This window comes from Gopherus flavomarginatus, chromosome 2 (assembly GCF_025201925.1).
Source record: "Gopherus flavomarginatus isolate rGopFla2 chromosome 2, rGopFla2.mat.asm, whole genome shotgun sequence".
NCBI lineage: Eukaryota > Metazoa > Chordata > Testudines > Testudinidae > Gopherus > Gopherus flavomarginatus.
In genome coordinates, this window is record NC_066618.1 from 293,490,687 (window position 1) to 293,512,771 (window position 22,085).

The 22,085-nt window shown below is 48.7% G+C and overlaps 2 non-coding genes across 2 annotated transcripts; both read left to right on the forward strand.

Annotated features, from left to right (window-relative positions):
* Positions 1-939: 939 nt before the first annotated feature.
* Positions 940-1,012, forward strand: TRNAA-AGC (transfer RNA alanine (anticodon AGC)). The gene has a single exon. It is a non-coding gene; the product is annotated as a tRNA-Ala (tRNA).
* Positions 1,013-1,778: 766 nt separating this feature from the next.
* TRNAY-GUA (transfer RNA tyrosine (anticodon GUA)) lies at positions 1,779-1,868 on the forward strand. Its single transcript is given in 2 exon segments — positions 1,779-1,815; positions 1,833-1,868. It is a non-coding gene; the product is annotated as a tRNA-Tyr (tRNA).
* The last annotated feature ends 20,217 nt before the right edge of the window (positions 1,869-22,085 follow it).

A 22,085-nucleotide genomic window follows, 5' to 3' on the forward strand; every position in this document is an offset into this window, starting at 1 on the left:
GCCACTCGTCTTGGGGATGAATGGTTATGAAAACCAACACCCCAGTAAAATAAAAAGGTTCTCTTGATCCCAAAGGAGCAAGCCCCAGACCCAGGTCAATAGACACATCAGAGCTTACACACAAATCACGCTGTTGCCAATCCTTTAGAATCTAAAATCTAAAGGTTTAGTCATAAAGGGAAAAAGGTAGAGGTGAGGGCTAGAAGTGGTTAAACGGAATGAATTACATACAGTAATTGCAAAGTTCTTAGTTCAGGCTTGTAGCAGTGATGGAGTAAACTGCAGGTTCAAATCAATTCTCTAGAGAACATCCCCCACTGGGATGGGTCATCAGTCCTTTGTGTAGAGCTTCAGTTTGTAGCAAAGTCCCTCCAGAGGTAAGAAGCAGGATTGAAGACCAGATGGAGGTGAGGCATCAGCCTTAGATAGGCACTTGCACGTGTAAGAACACTTCTTTGTTCTTACTGTGGAAAATTACAGCAAAATGGAGTTTGGAATCACATGGGCAAGTTCCTGCATACTTTGCTGAGTCACAGGGCGTATCTGCCTCCACTCAATGGGTCGATTGTGTAGCTGATGGTCATTAATGGGCCATCAAGCAGGCTAAGCAGCGCTAACACCCACTTGTCTGGGATCTTTCCCAGTAACACAGCGCAAGTTTGAAATATAGACAGTATACAGCCAATATTCATAACTTCAACTACAACATGATACAGACATAGAGACAGCATAATCATAACCAGTAACCCGTAACCTGGTCTTAGACACCTTATATGACCCCCTTTACATAGGATCTGGTGCCACTACAGGACCTTGGTTGGAACCCATGTTCTATATGGTCCCAGTTTATATCAATAACGTCACAAAGCGATCGCTGGATGGGGTTTGTGCTGAGTTGACAGTGCGTGGCGGAGGGGGCAGGGTGTGTTGTGTGGGCATGGGGAATTAGCTCAAATGGTAGAGCGCTCGCTTAGCATGCGAGAGGTAGTGGGATCGATGCCCGCATTCTCCAGGCTGTTGCTCTTTCTCCTGTTCTCATCCCCACCCAGCTGCACCATTTATGTCTGCGCAGAAAGGAGCATTGCGGTCCGCTCTTGGCTTGGCGGTAAGCCTTTTGTACCGAGGGAGCAAAAGGGGCAACTTCTCTTTCAGGAGTGTGTGTGTGTGTGAGTTCTTTTCTGTTGCCAGTCGCTTTGCATTTGTTTTTCCTGAGGTAGGCGTGGGAGGCCGAGTCAGGCGTGAAAGGCTATGAGCGGGAATGTGTCAATAATTGACGAAGGGGAAGGGGAATGGACTGTGAAAATGTTGTGGTTTAAAAGGCCCCGTTGAAGCCAGGCAGGAGGCCCTGAACATGTTTTCCATTGCACCACCGTCCCTGTTCTGAGTGGGAATCAGGGCTGGGATCCCAACATTGTGCTGCGCGTGCTTGAGACAATCCCGGGTCCCTTGCGGGTCAGGGGGAGGATGCGGTGTCCCGGCTAGGAGGCAGGGCTAGCGTCGCGCCCCCGGCGTTCCGTTCTTACCTTGCGGCCTTGTCTTCGTGCCAGGCCTGTTAGGGAGCCTTTGAGCGGTAGCTGTGTGCGGGCTTCCCGGTGGGTGAATTGAGGGTAAACTAGGTGGCTGCCCAGCCCCCGGGGCAGCCGTGAGGATGAAGGGCTAGGTGTGTGTCGCTTATTCCTTTCAAGGGCTGGGCAGAGGCAAGCCTATAATTATGCGTAAGTGCCAGTGGCAGTTCTGCCTGACACCTTGAGTGACTCGTGTCCCTTTGCTCCTGTCTTCCTTCGATAGCTCAGCTGGTAGAGCAGAGAACTGTAGGCTTTGTTCCCCTGGGAATCCTTAGGTCGCTGGTTCAACTCCGGCTCGAAGGAGTGGGCTTTTGTTTCCTCGGTTACATGCTCTTCTTTAGAGCGCCCACTCTGGCCACCGCCATGTTTCCCTCCATTCGTGCGACGAGACTGGCCACTGGAAGTCTGCTGCATTTAAAGCACCACTTGCCACTACTTTCATCTACCATGCCTGTTTCCAAGTACCTAGGCCACGGTTTACGCCTGTATAGGCAGAGTTCCTTTCTCTTCACCCTCCCGCACTCACAGCGTAGACATCTAGCTATGGATCTCGGGCTTCGGAGTGGCATTTCTCACCCTGGTAGCGGGGCGCCTTTGTTCTTAACAGAGACCGGCCGTAGCTATGTCCCCAAGTCGTCTCTGTTTTTTTTTTTGCATGGGGCAGAGGTGCCGCGGGGACGTAGTTTCTGGTGGCAGAGAGTGGGCTAACGTAGGGTGGGGGGATAGGAAAGGCCCTTTAGTGGCTGAGAGTGCCTTGTCCTTCAGGCTCAACTGATTGTGTGCGCTGCTGACAGCGGGCTATTATGCTCCCCGTTGTAGCAATGTGTGCATTTCAGTGGTTTGCTCTCTCTTTGTCCATCTTTCCCCAGCGTCACAGAGCTCAGTTTATGGAGTAGCGTGAGGGAGCGGTTCCATTTCTTTCCGTTTTGGGCTTTTGTCCATCCCATTGGTAGAGCTGGGATTTCTTTGGGCAACCGTGACTGCACAGAGTGTGTAAAAGGCTTCTGGCGGAGAATTGCTACAAGCCCGATCTGGCGGACTTTCTGGCAAGGAGCTGCCGGGCTATGCGTAGATAATCCGAAGCTTTGCTGTCCTCGGCCTAGGCGGGCAGGGAGGCAACTCGTCCCCTTTCCTTTGCCGTTTTTGCTCTTCTTGTTGTCATGAGCAGAGGCGTTAGGTGTGTGTGGGAGTGCAAAGCCTGGGCGTGTGTGAGTTTCTGTGATGGTCTCTGGAAAGGTGTATTTGGTTGAAAGGCAAGAAAGGGGAGCAGCGTTCTTTGCTATGCCAGGTGTCCTTGTTGAGCGGAGGTCCATTCCGAGGGGGTGTGCAAGCATAAAGGTAGTTTGTTTTGCGGTGTGAAGCGTGTGACGATGCGGTTCTGGCGGGACCCAACTGGGAGTGCCAATTCAGGACCAATTGCTCAAACAGGGCAGTCACAGCCTGTCATAACTTAGTCCCAGCTTTGGACCTTAGCGTCCAAAATATGGGGGTTAGCATGAAAACCTCCAAGCTTAGTTACCAGCTTGGACCTGGTACGGCTGCCACCGCCCAAAAAATTAGAGTGTTTTGGGGCACTCTGGTCCCCACAAAAACCTTCCCTGGGGACCCCAAGACCCAAATCCCTTGAGTCTCACAACAAAGGGAAATAATCCTTTTTCCCTTCCCCCCTCCAGGTGCTCCTGGAGAGATACACAGAAGCAACCTCCGTGAATTCAAGCAGAGGGAGTCCACCCTCTGTAATTCCAGTCCTGGAAACAAAAGCACTTTCCTCTTCACCCAGAGGGAATGCAAAATCAGGCTAGCAAATCCAACGCACACAGATCTCCCCCTGATTTCTTCCTCCCACCAATTCCCTGGTGAGCTGCAGACCCAATTCCCTGGAGTTTCCCCACTAAAGAAAAACTCCAACAGGTCTTAAAAAGAAAGCTTTATATAAAAAGAAAGAAAAATACATAAAAATGGTCTCTCTGTATTAAGGTGACAAATACAGGGTCAATTGCTTAAAAGAATATTGAATAAACAGCCTTATTCAAAAAGAATACAAATCAAAGCACTCCAGCCACTATAGACATGTAAATACAAAAACAACAAAACCATGTTTGGTACTCACACTTGGAAACAGAAGATTAGAAAACAGAAATCACTTCTCAAAGCTGAGAGAAAAGCAGGCAGACAGACAAAGACTCAGACACAAACTTTTCTCCACCCAGAGTTGAAAAAATCCAGTTTCCTGATTGGTCCTCTGGTCAGGTGCTTCAGGTGAAAGAGACATTAACCCTTAGCTATCTGTTTATGACACAGCCCAAGGCTGGGGTTTTTCCACCTCTAGGGCAAACCAAACCAGCCAGACAAAAATGACTTCGGTTTCACCCCACTGGCTAACCACAAGTCACACAAGCAATTTCCTTAGACACTCCAGTCTTCCAGTATCACCACCAGTGCCACTCGTCTTGGGGATGAATGGTTATGAAAACCAACACCCCAGTAAAAGAAAAAGGTTCTCTCGATCCCAAAGGACCAAGCCCCAGACCCAGGTCAATAGACACATCAGATCTTACCCACAAATCACGCTGTTGCCAATCCTTTAGAATCTAAAATCTAAAGGTTTAGTCATAAAGGGAAAAAGGTAGAGGTGAGCGCTAGAAGTGGTTAAAGGGAATCAATTACATACAGTAATGGCAAAGTTCTTAGTTCAGGCTTGTAGCAGTGATGGAGTAAACTGCAGGTTGAAATCAAGTCTCTGGAGAACATCCCCCGCTGGGATGGGTCATCAGTCCTTTGTGTAGAGCTTCAGTTTGTAGCAAAGTCCCTCCAGAGATAAAAAGCAGAATTGAAGACCAGATGGAGGTGAGGCATCAGCCTTAGATAGGCACTTGCAGGTGTAAGAACACTTCTTTGTTCTTACTGTGGAAAATTACAGCAAAATGGAGTTTGGAGTCACATGGACAAGTCCCTGCATACTTTGCTGAGTCACAAGGCGTATCTGCCTCCTCTCAATGGGTCGATTGTGTAGCTGATGGTCCTTAATGGGCCATCAAGCAGGCTAAGCAGAGCTAACACCCACTTGTCTGGGATCTTTCCCAGTAACACAGCGCAAGTTTGAAATATAGACAGTATACAGCCAATATTCATAACTTCAACTACAACATGATACGGACATAAAGACAGCATAATCATAACCAGTAACCCGTAACCTGGTCTTAGATACCTTATATGACCCCCTTTACATAGGATCTGATGCCACTACAAGACCTTGGTTGCAACCCATGTTCTATATGGTCCCAGTTTATATCAATAACGTCACAAAGCGATCGCTGGATGGGGTTTGCGCTGAGTTGACAGTGCGTGGAGGAGGGGGCAGGTCTCCTGGTGTGGGCATGGGGAATTAGCTCAAATGGTAGAGCGCTCGCTTAGCTTGCGAGAGGTAGTGGGATCGATGCCCGCATTCTCCAGGCTGTTGCTCTTTCTCCTGTTCTCATCCCTGCCCATCTGCACACAAAGGAGCGTTGTGGTCCGTGCTTGGCTTGGCGGTAAGCCTTTTGTCCCGAGGGAGCAAAAGGGGCAACTTCTCTGTCAGGAGTGTGTGCATGTGTGTGTGTGTGAGTTCTTTTCTGTTGCTAGTCGCTTTGCGTTTGTTTTTCCTGAGATAGGCGTGGGAGGCCGAGTCGGGTGTGAAAGGGTACGAGTGGGAATGTGTCAATAATTGACGAAGGGGAAGGGGAATGGACTATGAAAATGTTGTGGTTTAAAAGGCCCCGTTGAAGCCAGGCAGGAGGCCCTGAACATGTTTTCCATTGCACCACCGTCCCTGTTCTGAGTGGGAATCAGGGCTGGGGTCCCAACACTGTGGTGCACGTGCTTGAGACAATCCCGGGTCCCTTGCGGGTCAGGGGGAGGATGCGGCGTCCCGGCTAGCAGGCAGGGCTAGCGTCGTGCCCCCGGCGTTCCTTTCTTACCTTGCGGCCTTGTCTTCGTGCCATGCCTGTTAGGGAGCCTTTGAGCGGTAGCTGTGTGCTGGCTTCCTGGTGGGTGAATTGAGGGTAAACTAGGCTGCTGCCCAGCCCCCGGGGCAGCCGTGAGGATGAAGGGCTAGGTGTGTGTCGCTTATTCCTTTCAAGTGCTGGGCAGAGGCAAGTCTATAATTATGCATAAGTGCCAGTGGCAGTTCTGCCTGACACCTTGAGTGACTCATGTCCCTTTGCTCCTGTCTTCCTTTGATAACTCAACTGGTAGAGTTGAGGACTGTAGACTTCGTTCCCCTTAGAAACCTTAGGTCGCTGGTTCAACTGCGGCTCGAAGGAGTGGGCTTTTGTTTCCTCGGTTACATGCTCTTCTTTAGAGCGCCCACTCTGGCCACCGCCATGTTTCCCTCCATTCGTGCAAGACTGGCCGCTGGAAGTCTGCTGCATTTAAAGCACCACTTGCCACTATTTTCATCTACCACGCCTGTTTCCAAGTACCTAGGCCACAGTTTACGCCTGTATAGGCAGAGTTCCTTTCTCTTCACCCTCCCGCACTCACAGCGTAGACATCTAGCTATGGTGCATGGGCAGCATGCGGAGCTTTCCTGATTGCCCCTAAACCTAGGGGCCAGAGATGCCGGCTACCTCCAGGGATCTGGTCAAAGCCAGGGCAGGCAGAGAGCCTGCCTTAGCCACACTGCGCCACAGAGCAGACTTTTAACAGCCTGGTCAACAGTGCTGAGGGGAGACACCAGTGTCCCTTATCGACCAGACGTTGCAGTCAAAAACTGGAAGTCTGGCAACCCTAATTGGAGGTTTACAGAAGGTGTTTAGGGTCTTCAGAAGGAAAACTCAGAACAGATACCATTTCCCACTCGCGTTACACTTAAACCATGAGGCAAAACAGAAGCCTCTGTTCTGTCAGAAGCGCCAGCTGAATTGCTTTTTCAATTGTAGTCAACAAACCAGATTGCCATAAGCTGAACTTTAAGACCCTCAAGTACACTGGACAAATTGGAGGAAAAGCATCGAAAAATCTTGATTATGTCTTTTTCTTAGTCTCCAACCCAGTGCTTTCAGTTCATCTGGCCTGCCAAGTTGTGACACCATCGCATCCGAGAAAAGCTGAGATTTTCATAAGCTGCACATGCAATTTTCTTGCTCAGGAGAAGTGGAGTGGAAGCTCATCTTTGCACATTTCTGATGCTTTGTAGTCTAAGACTGGGCAATGATTGCTGTATAGTTATGAGAGCATGGGGCTAAAACAAACATTTTCTGAGTTCTATTCCCAATTGCCACCGACTTGTGGTGGGATTTTGGGCAAATCCTTTAGCTTCTTTCTACCTCTGTTGATCCTTCTGTATAAATAGGAACAGCACTGGGACAAATTCCCAGCCACTGAGGACTTCATAACTGTCCCCATGCTGCACACCACAGCCACTAGGAACTTCACAGTGCGGGGTAGAACTCAGATTGTTTTCTGCTCCCAAAGTGAGGCCCCTAACACATTAAAATAAATAAATATAAATATACTGAGATATACCTATATCTCACAGAACTGGAAGGGACTCTGAAAGGTCATTGAGTCCAGCCCCCTGCCTTCACTGGCAGGACCAAGTGCTGATTTTTGCCCTAGATCCCTAAGTGGCCCCCTTGATGATTGAATTTACAATGCTGGGTTTAGGAGGCCAATGCTCAAATGACTGAGCTATCTCTCCCCAACTCTGATATGAGGAGACTCATTGTTAGTTGTTAGCAATATCTGGCCTGTCAGGGTTCCCTCCCCCCCCCCGAACTCTGGGGTACAGATGTGAGGACCTGCATGAAAGACCCCCAAAGCTTATATTCTAGCAGCTTAGGTTAAAAACTTCCCCAAGGCACAAATTTCTGTCTTTGGACAGTATTGCTGCCACCACCAAGTGATTTAAACAAACATTCAGGGATGGGTCACTTGGAATCCCTAATTCCCCCCAAAATATCCCCCCAATACCCTTCATCCCCTTCCCTGGGGAGGCTTGAGAATAATATATAAACTAACTGCCTTAGCAATGTGCGTACAGACCAGACTCATCTTTAGGACACTGAAATCAATCAGGTTCTTAAAAGAACTTTATTATAAAGCCTCTGTTTTCAAGAAGCTGGGAATGGGTGACAGGGGATGGATCACTTGATGATTCCCTGTTCTGTTCATTCCCTCTGGGACACTTGGCACTGGCTACTGTTGGAAGACAGGATACTGGGCTAGAAGGACCCTGGGTCTGACGCAGTAGGGCCATTCTTATGTTCTAAAATGTGGTTTCTGTCTCCGCTGTTGATACTCAGTTACACCCTCACAGCTGGAGAAACACAGGCTGGGCTCAGAGCATCCTAACTCAGCAGAAGGAAAACTGCCAGAAACTTTGTGCTGGTTCCCATTTGGGGTGCAGTCCCCATTAGGGACTGACCCACTGAGTTCCCACTCCTGCCATGGGTTTCTTTGTGGTGACTGCAGATATCTAGCTGTTTTAATATCTGTGTAATTCCCATGCAGTTCCTGAAGGTGGCATCCATGCACCATAATGCTCAGCATCACAGTGGAGGAAGGTAGGGTGAGTGAATGAGGTGTTGAACTTTTTTTAAACTTGGTTTTACATTCATTATTTAATTAGAGGAGAGTGAAACAACTGGGGGTGATGGGACTGTAACATCAGAAACGGGGCAAGGAGCTTGCAGCTCTGGAAGAGAAGATCACTTTGCAGAGCTAGGCATGCACACAACAAACATCCATTCCCCGCACACCTTCCCATCCAGATTCAAGCACGTACCTGTCCGCTCCCCGCTGGATGCAGCAGAGTCCCTCTCCCTTCCCTAAGCTCATTCTGCTCTCTTGAAATCAGAGACCTCTCGCACCCGTCACTTGTCTTGTCCCACAGAAAAAATGGCCAGTGGCAAACACCACGTTGTTGCTCACTGGTATGTGTTTGGATGAAGTTTACCATTAGCAAACAGTAAGCTTCACCAGTCAAGTGGCAATATAACAAAAACACCTTATTGTCATTTGGACACTGCATACAAGAGGACAGAGCTGTGGTTGCTCTGAGAGCACTTAACAGGCCGCACTTTCTGGGTGTTAAATCTCACGTTCGCCATTTGGTTAACGTGAGTTTAACACACTCGACAGGAATGGGGTGGGGTGTTTAGGCTCAGTCACAAAGAGAAGCAGACTGAGGGGACACCCCATTTTCCTTCAGCCTCATCTTGGTGGGGTAACCCAGACAGCATTCTGCCCCAGGAGTGACGGTTTAGTCCCAGGAGAGGTGTCTCGGGAAGCTAGGCGGCTGATGGGTTAAAGCCGTTGTGGTTGCATCCTGGATTGGAGAATAGCAGTAATTACTGTGCAGATAGCTCGGCACGTCACTGGAGAAGGCTCATGCAATCTCTTCGGGGCAGGCAGAGGTTTAGAAAACTCATTTGATGGAAATAACCACATGTGGTTTTCCTGGATGAGAGCGGTGCTGCAAGGAAAGTTCATTGCACCTTTACTTGCAATGCCACACGACTTTAACCTTACAGCTGGAGTCCTATGGCCTGAAGCCAAACTGCCAGGACCTGTAACATAAGCAGGCTCAAGGCAGAATAGGACTCGGATGGGAGACAACCCCCCCACCACCAGAAAGCCCAGGTGTTGCTGATATAGTAGGTGACACTCTTCCCTGTGCACCTGCATCCACCGGGCGGTTGCTCTGTGCCCCAGTGCAGATGAAAGGGGTTGTGTAACACGTACAGTTCCTGCTTCTGGAAGGCATGAGCTCAGCACTTGGGCCCAGATGAAGGCGTTTGCAATGGCTGGAGGCGGAGCTGCCTCCGTTACCAATGCAGCAGTGCAAGAAGCGCCAGGCCAATCGTTCCCGACCCCGCCCGGGCTGCTCTCCTCCTGGCTGGCTGAATCAAGAGCTTTCCCTGCTGCCTGCTCTCTCCCAACACGGCCTTGTAACGCCAGCCACAACAAGCTGGCAGCGTGGGGCCGCCCTTGGGCCTGGCCTCAGCTAGGTGCCAGCCGGTGGCAATGGGTCAGCAGCCTCCCACTCACGAGCACCTTCTGGCAGGTCTGCTCCCGACAGCGGCTGGGCTCCAATTGAGCGCCGCTGGCCGGCTTTTATACTTCCGGGTCACCTCCTGACCCTCTGAGGGGCGGGTCCAGTGCCCTGTGGCCCCGCCCCTTCTGGCCCCTGAAAGGCTCGACCCTCCCTGAGGAGGAGGGGAGCCACACTGCCTCGCTACAGCACAGTCTAAGGGTGGCATATAGTTGTGATCCTGCCCACAGCCCCATGGGCCATGGTGGGTGTCCCTGATGAGCCGGCCCCAGTACTATCAGCTGTCGCTCTGAATTCTTCCCCCGCCCACCCCTCTCCTTCATACTGGCAGTCGGGTGGCTTGGCCTGGCCCCTGTTACACTGGCTTTCCGAAGTAACAGGGCCTGTTCGGCTCAGCCTGATCAGATATCGTAGCAGGGGAATGAGAGAGAGAGATCCGGGTTTGGGGCACAGTAGAAGTCTCACGCTGTTCTGTTTCTGTTACTAATGCTGTAACACCCCCACAGTGGGATTGCGGGGCCCCTTGCAGACTGAACTGATTCTCCTGCTCTGGGAGCACAGACCTCCAGCCAGTGATGAGTTGCCAAAATCTTAACAACCGGTTCCCTATAAAAAGTTCTGATTTAAGGCGGGGAGCAGCGGTGGGGCCAGGGCGGGAGGACACATACCCGTGGGGCCAGGGGCCCCTGCAGGGCTTGGGGCAAATTGCTTCACTTGCCCCCCTGGCAACCCTAGAGCTTGCAGCCCCCTCCCCCCTTCCCTTGCCAGCAGCTCAAAGCAGCAGGATGACTCAGGTGCTCAGCTGAGCTGCCCAGCTGCTGGCCATGCTGTGGCTCTTTGGGGTGGGGGAAGCAGAGGAGGGCCTGGGGGAGACATCCTTTTGGGGCCAAGGACCCCTGCAGGGCCCGGGCCAATTGCCCCACTAGCCCCCTCCCCTCCTCTCTGGCCAGCCGTGGAGCTTGCTGCAGGACCCCTCCCTCCACAGACACACCTTGCCGGGCTGCTCCAAAAGCGGCAGCAGGACGACTCCGGAGCTCAGCTGAGCTGCCCAGCTGGTGCCAGCGGCTGGTCACCCTGCAGCTGGGGGGAAGCAGGGGAAGGGCCAGGGGAGCCTCAGCCTCCCCAGCTGGGACTCCTGGGAGCAACAGGATTGTCCGCCCTGCGGACCGGAGTTGTTTGCCTTCCCCCTGGCCCTTTAACAACCGGTTCTCCACGGAGGTCTAATTTTAGCAACCGGTTCTTGGGAACCTGCGGGAACCGGCTCCAGCTCACCACTGCCTCCAGCACTTGAGCTAGACTGTCAGCTCTTTAGGCAGGGGCTGGCTTTTTGTTCTGTGTTTGTGCAGCGCCTAGCACAATAGAGGCTGGTCCCTGATGGGGGCTCCCAGGTGCTTCAGTAGTAGGGTGACCAGATAGGAAATGTAAAAAATCGGGACAGGAGGTGAGGGGTAATAGGCGCCTGCATAAGACAAAGCCCTGAATATTGAGACCGTCCCTATAAAATCAGGACGTCTGGTCATCCTATTCAGTAGTACAAACAGTGAATAATTAAGGAGAAGCCCTGTTAGCAATGTGGGGCCTCGGATACACAGCTGCAGAGGGCGGTGGCACTCAGACACACTGCCCATCATATTGTAAATGCTTTGCACTTATGTAGCACCGGTGAGCACTTCAAGCCTCTTCGCAAACGTCGGGTTATGGGGTGACACTGAACAAAGGCATAAGGGACTGAGCAGAACGAAAGGGGAATCGCAGAAGGTGGGGCAGAGCGGGGCGAGACACAGACAGTGCAGTGAGCTCTCCTACTGCAAGAATGATCACAGCAGATTTGGGCTCAGTTATTCATCACCTCTATCCATCTGTTGAGCATCCACAGCCAACAAAAGCCAGCTCAGCTTTGTCTGGTGCGGAGATCTCCTGGCTGTGTCCTTGAAGGCAAGAAGGATACAGCCCGTGTTCTGCACACAGCTGTCCAGGACAAGGGCTCCCATTCCCACTGTCCTTTGCTGCCTGGTGTTAGAAGGGGGAAGGAGAAAACCCGACAGCAGCAGGAGCGAGGCAGACAACAAAAACCGTGAACACAGCGCGGAGCCAAGCTTTCCATGTGGAAACAGACGACGGCACGCCAGATGCTCTCCATTTTAAAGTGGCCCAACTGGCCTTGGGACAGGAATGACAAACCAGCCGTTTGCCTTCCTGACCCTTCCATGGCCAGCAGGCCCCACGTGTGAGCTGGTTTTAAAGCATTGCTCCTCCTTCGATTGCCCAGAGAGGCCCTGTTTGATCGGGTGGCTGGACCCCGCTCAGGATGGGAGTAACACACCCCAGCTATTGTTTCTGGCTGCCAGGAGCAACGCTGAGTGTCAGTGCATTGCCCCTTTCACTGCCAGGGAGAGCGAATGACACAGACAGAGCCATGACTGAATGAGATTCACCGGGGTCGTGAGCTCTCTGACGAAGCCAGAAAAGAATCTCTGACGAGCCATCCCTGATGTAATGAGTGGGAAGGACCGGAGCCCAGAGTGCAATTTAGTTTGGCAGCTTTCTATGGACAATCAAAGGTCAGACTGTGGTGTCACTTTGTCTCTTTTTTTTTTGGGTCTGTTTCGTGGCTTTTGTTCAAGGCTGCGTCCTTGAGGACACAGATCCTCTACCCCGGTGGAGAGCGAGCAGCATGGGTGGGCAAGCGGCTCTTTGTTATAGCAGGGCTTAGCATGCAAATTGCTCGCTTTAACCCAAGCTGCCGGGGGTGGGAATGCAGGACAGATCTGTGCTGGAAACGGACTGAAGACGGAAGAGCTCTGATCCCAGCTCCGGCGCTGCGCGTCATGCCCCTTTTGAGCTGCAGATTTTTATTATTTATTATATTTGTAGTGGTGCAGTTTGTAGATGCTTCATCGTGGGAGGTACTGTACAATCACAGAACAAAAAGACAGTCCCTGCCCCAAATGGCTTCCAAGCTAATGTAGGAGACAGCTGGTGGATATAGACAGACCAATGGGGAAATACAAGGAAACACAGAGACAATATTCATCCTCATGACAGGCAGTGGCCTCCGCACACTGGCAGCCGAACTGTCCTCAAGTTTTTTGAGATATTTAATATGTTAAATAACTGTCAGTCATTTAGCTGGTAGGGGCAGGGAGAGTTCCCTATGTTTGTGTATCAGGCCTAGCACAATGTACCCCCGTCCTGGCTGCTGTCCCACCCGTTACTGTAACATACATACCAAATAATCACAGACATTGTGCTCTCTGCTCCTGGATTTCACTAGTGTTACCTGTTGGGGTATTTTATGCTCGCGAAAGGAAAGAAGCGAAGAAGTTGGTATTCCATCCCAGCCTACATTTCCAGCTCTAACGCTGCGTGGATCAAAGCAGCAGCACCTGGCATGGCTTTCTAAGCCAGCCAGTGGTTAGTGAGTTGGAGGCTGGGGGAAGATCCTCGACAAGGAGAGAGACCAGCCTTAAAGTTTGTAAATTTGAAACCAAAGTGGCTAGAAAATTGATCATCTCCCATGCTCATCACAGAATCATAGAATATTAGGGTTGGAAGAGACCTCAGGATGTCATCTAGTCCAAACCCCTGCTCAAAGCAGGACCAATCCTCAACTAAATCATCCCAGCCAGGGCTTTGTCAAGCCGGGCCATAAAAACCTCTAAGGAAGGGGATTCCACCACCTCTCTAGGTAACCCATTCCAGTGTTTCACCACTCTCCTAGTGAGATAAGCCCATCAGCCAGGCAGCAAAGGAGCCAGGTGGGTGAGCTGGCAAGAAATCAGTCTGGGTTCGAAAGAGGCCTGGCAAGCAGCATTCTGTTGGAGAATTTTTTCAAAAATCAAACCACCTCAGCACAGCCTTTAGATTTTGACAAATCAGCAAATTCCAACAAAAATGTTTAGTCAAACTTTTTCTGAAAGTAAATAACTCTAAGGGCAGGGCAGTCATCTAAAGTGATCTGGGTCACATGGTAAGCTGGGTCCATTCAAAGAATGCATTTTAATACAGCTAAATGCAACATTATACAACTAGGAACAAGGAGTGCAGGCTGTACCTACAGGTGGGGGCTGTTTCCTGGAAAGCCGGGACTCTGAAAAGGATCTAGGTTTAAGTAACTCTGGTGGAAGGTTTTCTACTATTAAGCAGAACATTCTGGACAGCTGTTGAGCAATGCTCTTTCTCCACACTTCGACACTGATGAGCCACGCTGTGAGGTGCAGCATTGGAAGATTTGGGGGGCAGCACTCATCCGTGGTTCTATGCCAGGATGTCTTTGGTCCCTGGCAATGGTAAGGGGTCCTGAGAGGACAGAATGTGGAGGTCTGAATACCATGTCTGTCTTGGCCAGGTAGGAGCACGGCCGGTGCAACCACTAGGCGAACTAGGTGGCTGCCTAGGGCACCTAGTGGTTGAGGGTGCTTAAAAGCATGGAGTGGAGGTGAGCTGGGGTGGGGGAGCACGGGGAGGGCCGCCCACAGTAACGGGGGAGGTGCACAGGGGAACCGCTACCCGCCTCAGATCACCTCCACTCTGCCTCCTCCGCTGAGCACACAGCCCTCGCTCTAATTCCCCTCCAATTGGTGCCGCAAGCCTGGGAGGGGAGGAGAATTAGAGCGGCGCCGGCATGCTCAGTGGAGGAGGCGGAGTGGAGATGAGCTGGGGTGGGCTCCCCGGGCAGGGTTAGCTGCCGTGGAAGGGGGGTAGCTACTGCGGGGGGGGCTCCCTAGTAGGTGGTGGGGGGCTCCTCTGGTGGGAGGGGTGAGGGGGTGTGGTTAGCTGCCGCGGGGAGGGTGGGATATGGCGCAAGGTGGAAGTTTCACCTAGGGCGCGAAACTTCCTTGCACTGGCCCTGGGTAGGAGCAATCAGGCGCATTCTGCCACAGTTTTGCTGGAGTTTGCTGGTGATTCTGGGAATCAAGGACACTGCTGGGAAAGCATAAAGGAGGTCCTTGTCCCACGGGAACAGAAAAGCGTCCATTATTGATCCAGGGCTGTGATTTGCTCTGGAACAGAAATGGGGACACTTCCTGTTCTGCCAGGTCATGAGTAGGTCCATGGGCGCAAAACCCTCTGTGCAAAACACTCAAGCCAAAACATTCACATTGAGACACCATCGGTGATCTAAGTTGAAGGATCTGCTCAGATCCGTTAATCCATTTTGAACTCAGGGCAGATAAGATGCTTTCTGAATACACCAGTTCCATAACTTGACTACCTTCTGGCAAAGGCTGTTGAACATGGCAGCACTTTCCTTGTTCACATGAAATGCTGCTGGGGTGTTGTTGGTGAGAACCTGGACTATCAAATCCTGAAGTACCCCAATTAATTCTATCCTTTGGACAGGTGATAAGACTGACTTCTCTCCGTTTAGTTGCAGGCCCAGTACGTTGAAGACACACAATGAACATTGACCTGAACCTGGTATCTGAGGCAGCCCCAAACTACCTCCATAAGTCGCTAGCACTGCCATGCACACGGTAAATTCCCCCAGGGCTTACGACAGGCAGAATGGCGTTACTGTGAATTTTGGTTGTGTCCTACTATGAACCTCAGGACATTCCTGTGGCCAGGTTGGATTGCCATGCAGAAGGAGGCATCTTTTAAGTCGAGGGCAGCAGACCAGTCTCTCAGATCTAGGGAAGGCATAATCATGGCCAGAGAAACCACCTGGACCTTTGTCTTCCTCATGTATCTGTTCAGATTCTTAAGGTCTAGGATGGGTCTGAGACCTCCTGTGGCCTTGCAAATTAGACAGTATCGGGAATAGAACCTCCTGCTCCAATGGAGAGCAGGCACTTCCTCTATCTCTCCCAAGGAATGTAAAGTCTACATTTCTTGGCTTAGCACAGACTAATGAGTGGGGTCTCTGAAGAGGTGTGTGGAGAGGGAGTGGGATAAGGAAGAGGGGATAGTAGGGAAGTGGAAGATATATCTTGGTTCCACTGAGCTTAGCACCCACTTGTCTAAGGAGATGAACTGCTGGACATATAAGAAACGGGACAATCTATCCCAGAAAGGCAGGGAAAGGCCAGATAGATCTGGGTCAGGTAGCATGCTGTCCTTAATGCAGAAGTCAGATCTGCTGTTTTAAGGCCTGGGGAGGCCTCAGACCAGAGGAAGTGGAATGCATCTACCTCCTCCTCTGTGATCTTTGCCTCTACTTACATTGGTCAGCCTGATAGATGGGGTAATACTGCTGTCTAGGCTGCTATGGGGCACCGTATTTTGTCCTCTTTGTTATGAGTGGGGAGAGGCAGAAGGACTTCGGACCAGTTCTCAAGACCTTTAGAATGTGCAAAGCCTCATCTGTTTTGGAGGAGAACCCTCAAAAGAGAGAGGTCCTCAGCTGTGTGTTGCATTACTGTAGGAATTCCCAAGGATTGCAACCCAGGAGGAGCGGTACATTGTTACAGCTGTCACGGTGGCCCTGGCTGCAGAGTCCCCTATGTCCAGGGAAACCTGCTGTGCTGCACCACAACTGAAAGTGCGTCCCTTGAATCTTCAGGCAACCTGGTGACAAAGCGGGATAGGGCCTCCTCACTGGAGAAGTCACACAGCAATAACAGGGTGTGATGGTTGGCAATCTGGTATTGTAGATTTGCCCTGGAATTCTGCCTCCCTCTCCCCCTCCCCAATCAAGCTTTTAAGTGTCTTTGTTGTTGGGGGGTAGTCTAAGCACAGCCCTGACGACTTCTCTCACTCACGGCAGCCACAGCTAATGAGCATGGGTAGGATGTAAGTGGAACCATGTAAACCCCTGGGATTGAACCTGGTATTTCCAGTCCATTTGTTTGGCCAGTGGAGAAGTGCAGGAAGGGGTCTGCCAGATCATTTTGATTGGCTGAATGATTAATTACTATGTAACCAATGGGTCAGGAAACAGTACGTGTATGGGCTGCAGTGCCAGTGGTTGTGACGAAGCCAGCAATGATCAGTCAAATGCACAGGAGTTGGGCAGCTGTTCCATACCAACCAGCCCCTCAGGGCTGTTGGGGAAATGTGCCTCCTGGGGGATTTACTCCGACAAGGGGCTGTAGATCTGGAAGCCAGAGACATTCCACAAGGGGGCACTGGCAGAGTATTGGGCCCCAAGCGGCCCAATTCCTGGATGGGCCCTTTTCCAAGCCCCAGCAACAAGAACAAAGACGAGAGTGAGCTCTAGACTATCGATACCAGGAAACCTGAGAGTCGATTTTAAAGTCCAATGAGAACTTGGAGTCCCTTGAGGACCAGGGAGATGTGGTGCTGGGAGGAGTCCTCAGGGCCCTCAGTCAAGACCTATGTCTGGATGCATTACTGGAGGCAGCATGGATGGCTTCTTAGCTGCTGGAAATACTCAGTATGGGGAGGATCCTGAACTGGCCCCATGGAAGGTGCCAGTACTGAGCGGAAGGCAGGTGGTGCCATGGAGGAACCGATGCTGACAATCTAGAAGACTGCATCAGTGCCGAGTGATGTTCTTCACGCTGAAGCAAAGGTGATGTCGATACCAACGAGCATAACAAGTGTCTAGCCATGGCCTAAGCCTCCGGCGTGGTAGGTACCAACATGGCTGCTGACCGCAGTGGTCAGGGAAGACTGTTCTGCCACGATTGGAGAAGTATCTGGGCCCAGCAGTCCTTGAGATGGAACTGGAGTTCACAGCTGAGGTCTCTCTGAGTGAGTTGGCACCAGGGAGGAGTGAGCCGAAGGAGGTGCTCTATCTTTGGTACCTGAAGGACCCTCTGCGGAAGAGACCTACACCCTAAACTCTGAGGAGCCAGATGCAGACTTCTGTGCTTGTGTTTCTGAGGCGGGTGGCTCTGATTCCCTGGGCCTCAAAGAGGATGGTCCTGGAGACAGGGATCTTCTGAGGCCTTTTTCAGCTGATTTAGCCAGTGGAACGCTTTGGGAAGGAGTCTTTGAAGAGCTTCCTTTTAGACGATGCCGGGGGCTCCGACTCTGGTGGAATGGCACCCTACATGATGATAGATCGGAGGTGCTCCTTGCCCAGCTTCTTCATCCTAGTCTTGATGCCACAACAGATAGAGTACCTAGCTCTGATGTGGCCTTCTACCAAACATGCAAGGTTGAGGAGGGAGAGTCACAGCTTCCTGCAGCCTGCACCAGGTTTGAAGTCCAGGGTTCCTGACATAGATTCTGCCAGTACTGGTGGGGTCCCGACAGCTGCTGGACTGGAAAAGCCCTAAAAGAAGGGCTAAATCGAAAGAAATAAACTTCAAATTATACAACAATAAAAGAAAAGAAAGATCCGAAGAGCTTTTTGAGTACCACTAGGTAGCTGGTGTTCCTGGTGAATAGCTGCTCGAACACTTCCACCACTAACCACGGACAGTACTAAGGAACAGGAGGAGGGATCAGTCTCTGCCCTTTATACTAGCACAAACTTGGCAGTGGGCAGGGCCACCCCTCCAGGTACTGCTAAGGGAAACTCTCTGGTGTAGTAAGTGAAGGCCCTGATAAAGGCCCAGTATGAGGCCTGAGGCCTGAACTAAAGTAATGGTCAAGACTTTGCTAACATAAAGCAAAGTGAAGCTGTGAGCCAGAGGCAGGCCCTGCTCACAGAAGCTGGCAAGGAAAGGGCTGATGCTGCAAGAAGATACGTACCTAAAAGGTACTGAACACTAGAGATCAGAACATTCACATACTTGCACATTCCACACAGATAACAAGGAACAGACTGACCCATCCCAATGACAGGGGCAAAAGGGTAATATGATGGATAGAGTTGTTTTGATCGAACCAACATGTACAAGGTGAGAGGCGGCACTTTGCTACGTAGAGGGGTTGTACCTTGCTGTGTGAAGGGGCTGCACCTCAATACGTCAGGAGTAATGTGTAACTTGTTTGTACCTGTGTATAAAAATGTATCCCTGGGGCGATGTCTTTGTCCGGCCTAGGGGGCAGTGGAAAGTCCCGCCAGCGACTGAGCCGAGTCCGTTGTTAAGAGGCACTTTCTCGTAGTATGCCCTGTAGAGTAACAATCTCAGAGGAACTGCAACTGTGTCCGAGCGCAATAAACCTGGCTGACTTGCCTTCGTACCTTACTAGACTCTGTGGTCATTGGGGGTTCTCTTCGGGTCTGCTGTGTCAGCTATCTGCGCAGAGCTGGGGCAGCACGCAGAGGGAACACACGCACGCAGCCGAGTGATACCAACAAGGAGAGAGCAAAGCAGAGCACCACACCGGTAGCATTTGACAACAACACTTCTGACAACACTGGTGACCCCGACCGCTGATCTGGTGAGTAAGTGAGCTGTCCACTGTAGGAATCGCGATCTAACATGACAGAAAACCTCAAGCTAGGGAACCCCCTTATCCCCTCCCTTTTGATCCCCACGGAGTTTGATAACTCCTGGACCCGCTGGATTGCCAGTAAGGGGGGTCCATATGAATTGAGGAATGGGGAAACATGGACTGGCATATGTAGAGCTGAGGCTCTAAGAAATAATAATAAAAGTGAAAAAGTAACAGTAACAAAGAAACAGTTAAAAGAATCAAAAGAAGCTACACAGCCCTGGAATGCTCCCACCGCCCTTGCAGGGTGGCAAGCAGCCCAGAGACAACCAGTACAGGAACCGAGTAAAACACTGGAAACAACTGTAAGGAACCTACAAAAAACACATGTGCCGTCCCCTGTTATAAATATTGGTGGTAAACAGCAGGCTTCAGGTAGCTACCCTGTGCCTGAAGAATGGGGACAGAAGTGGAAAGAGGTGGTCCTAGTAAAATTAAAACATGTAACTGGGTCCACTGCATTGCAACCATCACCTTATGATAAAAGCCGGGTTCCAGTTAAACTTAAACCGGAACCTAGACTGGTGCCTGTCAGAACAGGACAAGTAAGTGCACAGAAGGAAAGAGTAGCAAACAATACTCTCATTGAATTGGTAAATCAAATGAAGGAAAAAATGTAACAGTTCACAGAGCACATTAGGAGACAGGAGCTGCGACTTGATCGTAGGGGAGTGAATAAAAAAGAATTTCAAAGTAAAAAACTAAAATTAAGCGGGTTAACACCTAGAATTGATGCATTAACACATGGAGCTGCCCAGAAACAGTTAACTGCAGCAAAAAAGGGCACTCCCACTATCCATTTGGCATGCACACAAAAGCAACAGACACTGGGGGAACAAATTCAGGTTTTACAAGAGCAGGTAACTACCCTCAATCTCCTCTCAGAGCCAGGATAAAAGCCAGGGGCGCAATCCTCAACTGTGCAGGTTCCCAATTGCTTTAACCCATGGAACCACACTCCGTGCTCATATCTGAAAATATAACCTTTTTTCTCATATATTTTTACATACCAGTTAAGTTTTGTCCTTTACATGTTTTCTCAGTTTCCTAAACTTGCTGCTGCTGCCTGTACTTTCAAATGCCTTGATAGAGTTAATCTCTCTTGGCTCAGGTCTCGCTACCTATCTAGGTTGCTCTTCACCCACCCCGCCTTCTCCCTCACCTCTCCTCACTTCTACTTTTTCTCTTTGTTTTAAAAGTGAAAAGTTATAGTTTTTACAGAAACCTCCAAAGATAAAGCAATAACAACAGAACAAAACAAGAAACAAAAAGAAAATAAGGTAAAAACTTTAAATCCAGTAAATTAATTATTTTAACCCTTCAGGAATGCAACAGCTGGAATTATTCCTACCTTTCTTGAAGATATGGTTGCCAAGCAACAGAAATGCACTCTCTGCATCTAATCCTAACCACTAACTAATATTTGAAACATGGGCTTTTTTTATTCCATAGAGCAGAGTTTTAAAATAATGTTAAATATAAAGTAATGCAAAATTCCTTGTTACCAAATTAATACAATATATTTGGCAAATATTAATATATTTTTTATCAAATTCATGCTACAAGTTAAATAAGGTTATAGCTTGTTTATTCAAATGTTTAACCCTTTTTACTTTTTATTTTTGGTGGCGTTATTTTGTATAGTTATGAATAGAATTCTGGAACCATTTGTTTTTAATTGTAAGTTTGTCCTGTATGTCCTGTGTGTGTGTCTTGTGTCTATGTTGTATGTGTCACATGACAATTTTTTTAAAAATTATTTTTATTTTTATTTTTTGTTGCAACAAAAGTCAATTTTTTTTTCCTTTTAAAAAAAAATATATGACATGTGGTACCACACTATTTTAAAATCACGGTTGGGGTATAATCCTAGTATTATTAACACCAATTTTTGGTGCACAGTTCTAAAAGGTTTCAGTTACAAATATATGTACATATATTTCTGTCTCAACAAATAATGCAATTGCAAACAAAAAGAATTCTCTTTTATCAATCACAGTTTTGTTTTTTAAGTTTTTTTAATTGTTGTTCAAAAAAAAATGTAAGGGGAAACCTCAACATTAAGGTAAAGATAATAATAACAAAATGTCAATTTCTTGTTTGGGCTTTTTATAAATTTGTTTGCACTGTTAAATATAGTTATAAAACTGTCATAACCAAAATGTTTTAAAATAACAATTTATGCATGAAGCTAACCAAACAATTTCAACAGGTTTCCACGTTTTTAACAGGTTTCCACCTTTGGCTCCCAAACATAGCAAAGCATTTTGAAAGTATACCCTCAAATACCCTCGAAGTATTTGCATGTATTTGTATTTAATATTTATTTTGGTTTAATGTTATAGTTGGTTTAATTTTATATGCTTTTGTTTTGTTTTATGTTCATGGGGAGCAATGGTTGTTAAAGTTTGTGCTTCTAAACAGTTAACAAGAGTAAAATTGGTATCACAAGCAAATTAACTCTAACTCTAAAAAGCTTGTTGAAGTTATGTTACTAAAAACAAAGTGTTCAGCAAGGGAAGCAATACCCCTTCTCATGAAAGAGTGTGAGCATTTATTTTAGCTGTTAAGCATTGCATTTAGTGTTAAATATTAGTAATGCACCCCAAATGAAAATGAATGTCTATACACCAATTGCAAAAGAATAGCTTATGTTATAAAAGGCTCAGTCCCTATTACATTGTTCTTATTACACTGTAAACAAACTAAGTTAAAACTGTGTATTAAGTTTGAGTTACTAAAAACAAACAAACAAACAAAAAAACTTTACTATGTTAACTAACAAAAGTTGTTTAAGTTGCATCCCACAGACCAAAGATGCCAAAAAATATCACACCCTGAAGACACCAGATAATAACTGTATACAGTGAAGAAACCTCCAAGCATCAAGAAAAGAAAAATGCTTTATAAATAACAGACTGTTCAAATACACTTCTATCTACCATATATGGACAATTAAGTTAACAATCAAACAAAAACCACTAGCTGGATCAGAAAACCTGTCATTTAATTTTAACTTAATTACTGTGTAAAAACAACTGAATTATTGCTGTATTATTGCTGTATTGTATTATTGCTGTACAATATGTACAATGTGTATAACCTTGCTAAACTGTTTAATCAACCCACAGGTAAAAATTAACAAACGAATGGCAGCAATCACCATGAAGGCAAGGAAAAAACAAATT